Source organism: Mandrillus leucophaeus, unplaced genomic scaffold (assembly GCF_000951045.1).
Source record: "Mandrillus leucophaeus isolate KB7577 unplaced genomic scaffold, Mleu.le_1.0 Scaffold337, whole genome shotgun sequence".
NCBI classification, from domain to species: Eukaryota; Metazoa; Chordata; class Mammalia; order Primates; family Cercopithecidae; genus Mandrillus; species Mandrillus leucophaeus.
Genome location: NW_012103554.1, coordinates 295,929 through 299,598, shown reverse-complemented (window position 1 = coordinate 299,598; position 3,670 = coordinate 295,929). Strand labels below are relative to the sequence as shown.

Below are 3,670 nucleotides of genomic sequence, written 5' to 3'. Positions count from 1 at the left end.
CCTGAACAGGAAAGTCTCCCAAGAAGGTGATCTGTGAGTCCTGGCTTCAAGGAGGTGAGCATTCCCACAGGAGGCAGAGCCCGTGAATATGGCCTGGAGTGGTCCAGGGAAAATCCAGAAGGTGCCTCCATAAGATTTTCAAGACAATCTTAAAAGAAAGTCTGGGTGCGGTAGCTCACATCTGTAATCCCAGCACTTTGGGAGGCCAAGGTGAGTGGATCACAAGGTCAAGAGATCAAGACCATCCTGGCCAACATGGTGAAACCCCGTCTTTACTAAAAGTACAAAAATTAGCTGGGCATGGTGAGGCGTTCCTGTAGTCACACTCAGGAGGCTGAGGCAGGAAAATCACTTGAATCCAGGAGATAGAGGTTGCACTGAGCCGAGATTGTGCCACTGCACTCCAACCTGGGGACAGAGCGAGACTCTCTCAAAAAAACAAAACAAAACAAAAAACAAAATAAAAAAGAAATACCGGAGAACGTATTTTGTAAGTGATTAGGACCAAACAATCTATTTATCACCAAGCAATTTAATCATGATTTAAGAAAATATTTCACATGAATTGAAAAAGTGGTATGTTTATTTCATTTTTTTAAATTTTTGAGCTGAAAGGGCTGGGGGTCATTAATTGACAGCAGTTTATACACATTTGTTTCCTTCCCACAGTTGTTTCCTTCCCAGAGCAGGCACAGAGTCCTTGAGAAGGGCAGTCTCTGAAGGAGGGAGCCAGGAACGCAGGTCAGACATATCCTTGGCGGCACATCTAGCGCCAGCAGTATACAATCTTTCAAGTTGGAATTCCGTTGGGTATGTGAAAGGGACCAAGGTAGGGGATAGAGAGGAAGTCTTCGACAGGACTCACATCTCAGTCCACGCCTCCTCACTGTCCAAGTCCATCCAAGTTTTAGGACCCTGGGGGGCAACAATCAGGCCCACCCACCTCAACAGGGGCAGATTCTTCCATCTGTGTCCAGTTTACATACACCTGCTTCTGCTGGTTGCACAGTTCGAGAGAATCAGCCTTACAGTAAGAGAGGGACCACATCCATTCTACCCCTCCCCGGCATCTCTCTTCAGCAGCATCTGTGCAGGAACCACTGGGAAGATGGAGGCCTGCCTTCTCAGTTCAGCCACGTGTGCCCTTGTCTGCAAATCTTCCATCAGCAACAGGATGGAGGCCACACGTGGGCCCAGGCGGACACCTGTGTTCCCCAGTCCATCACCCACTGTCCTGCCCTGGCTGTGTGCTGCCAACTGCTGGTGCCTAGGCCAGAGCTCCAGCAGGCCTCTAATTGGGACCTAAAGTCAGTTTGCATAGGCACTTGGCAATTTTTGGTAGGGAGATAGATGAAAAAGTGATGGATGTGAGAAGAATGAGTTTCATTTGATAGACTAATTAGAGATCTGAAGTGATTTTACCTTTATTTTCTTCATTTTAAGCCAGTCATGAAATTTCACAGTGATTTCCAGGGAAGAGGTAGAAGGAAGGCAGTATTAAGAATCATCAGGTCGGTGGCCCAGTTGACCCAGGAAGGCGCAGGCAGGGTGGGCCCTCACTGGGGCAGCTGGAGGAGCACGGACTGCGCCGCCGGCAGGTAGGTGATGTTCCAAGAGAGTGAGAGCTGGTACGCAGTGTCCTCCACAGCTTCCAGCTTACACCGTTCCATCAGGCCGTCCCCTGCAGTGGCCAGTAAGTTGGCAATCAGCTCAGCTTCCTTGGAGTCACCTCTGCAGAGATGATGGCCACCTTTTTCTGCTGCTCAGCCTTTCCCACCACAAATCTGGCCCTCTCTGCTTCCTACTGAGCCACAAGTTTGGCTTCCATCGCTTCTGTGAACCCCTTCCTGAAGGTCAGATGGGTCCAGGACACTTTGTCCAGGATGAGCCCAAAGATGACTGCTCACTCTGTATGGTCGTCAGTCACCTGCCTGGAGACCAGCTCTCTCTGGGTGATTAGTTCAGCAACAAAGTGAGCCACCACTAACTTGAGGATCTCGGTCCTGATGGACAGCAGCACAAGCTCATCATAGTCCTCTCTGATGCTGGTGAAGATGGGAGGAAGCTGGCTAGCAATGGGCCAGAAGAGGATGTGCAGTGTGATGTTGATATTCTGTAAATGTTTGCTACCAGTGATGACTGGCATAGTACATGGTCGAAAATGGCAGTCAAAGATCATTGGTTTCTGTACCCATGGGAGGAGAAAGTGAGTCCTTTCCCTACCACAACGTCCTGTACTCCACGGAATGGGTCAAAGATGACAGCTCTGTGCCCAGCATCCACATTATATAAGGCAGAGTTCACCACACCTCCTGCAACAGCCAAGGCCAGGCCAAACTTGCCAATGGGCTCGAACCCTTTGGCAGCCATATTTTCTTCTGCTGGACCCTCTCACACCTGTTTCCACTCTGACCTCCACATGAATTGCCCCTATTTCATTCTTAAATAAGCACAAGTGTTTACTAATGGACATGTGTGTCTGTTGGGCATTGAGCAACTTCTCAAACCTTGGAAGTAGATTGGGCACAGCCACCATCATTTCTTATTTCATACCAATTTTTGCAAGGGTTCATTTTTTTTTTTATCACAGCAACTGTTGAAATCACAGATTGTAAAAATACCATGGCATCTAAAGCAATGTTGCATAGTCTGATGTTGAAACTATAAAATACCTTGGAGTAGTACTTCCTAGCAGTGTCCAGAAGATAGCACTTCTCATCTTTCAAATAGTTCGGTAAGCCCAGAGGGATTGCTTACAGTGAATTTGTGCCCTGAGCTCCTTGGCACACAGCTTGGGATCCACAGCAAAGGGCTACAGAGAAGACAAAACTGACGTTGACATCATGGTGGATGAGGGGTCAATAAATAGTTCCTTTTTAGGGGTTGGGGCAGTTCCTCCCACCCTGCAGATCAAGATGCTCTGACAGCAAAGAGCAGAGGGGTGTGCTCTGGTGGCCCAGGAGTTCTGCCCAAGGGGAGAGGGTTCTCTTTTGCTGCAGTGAAAACCAACAGGACACTGCTTCATCACAGGACCAAGGGGACCAGGAAGGAAGGTCAGAGTGAGGAGCTGTCTGAGTGTTTAAGATCACACAGTAACATCCTATTTGATGGCTTCAGGAATCCTTCATGAGCTGGGAGACAGTGCCCAAGGTTATAGGTGAGTGGGCAGGATGGGCCAGACATAACAACTCTTGAGATGACAACCAGGTTCTCCCTAGTGTTTATGTGTCTTTGTGTGTGCACGTGTATGTGTGTGTCTGTCTCTGTATTTCTGCATACATTTGTGTGTGTGTGTGTGTGTTTGTGTGAGTGTGTGTGTGCATGTGTGGTGGGGGGGTGAGAGACTGTGCGTGCATGTCTGTGTGTGTGTGTGCATGCATGTCTGTGTGTGTGTGTGATAACATGCATGCATGAATGGTGAATTGATTTCCTGGTTGATTTGCTGTGGATGGAGACAGAGACTCCAGGGAGGTTCCTGCCCACCTCGCCTTCCCTATCTTCTCTCCTGACATTCCCTCCTCCCTGTGGGAAAAGTCTCCTTTAGGAACTGAGGGTTTATTACTGCAGACTTCTCATAGCTCCGCAAATTTCCGTGATATTTGCATCCCCCGGCCTCCCGCTCATGCTTATCCCTCTGCCGTGTGTCCTATCTTCTCCTCCCACCTGGCCG

General features: G+C 48.8%; 1 pseudogene; it reads right to left on the bottom strand.

The window, feature by feature from the left end:
* Positions 1-1,556: 1,556 nt before the first annotated feature.
* On the bottom strand, positions 1,557-2,370 carry LOC105545699 (annotated as a pseudogene).
* Between the last annotated feature and the right edge of the window lie 1,300 nt (positions 2,371-3,670).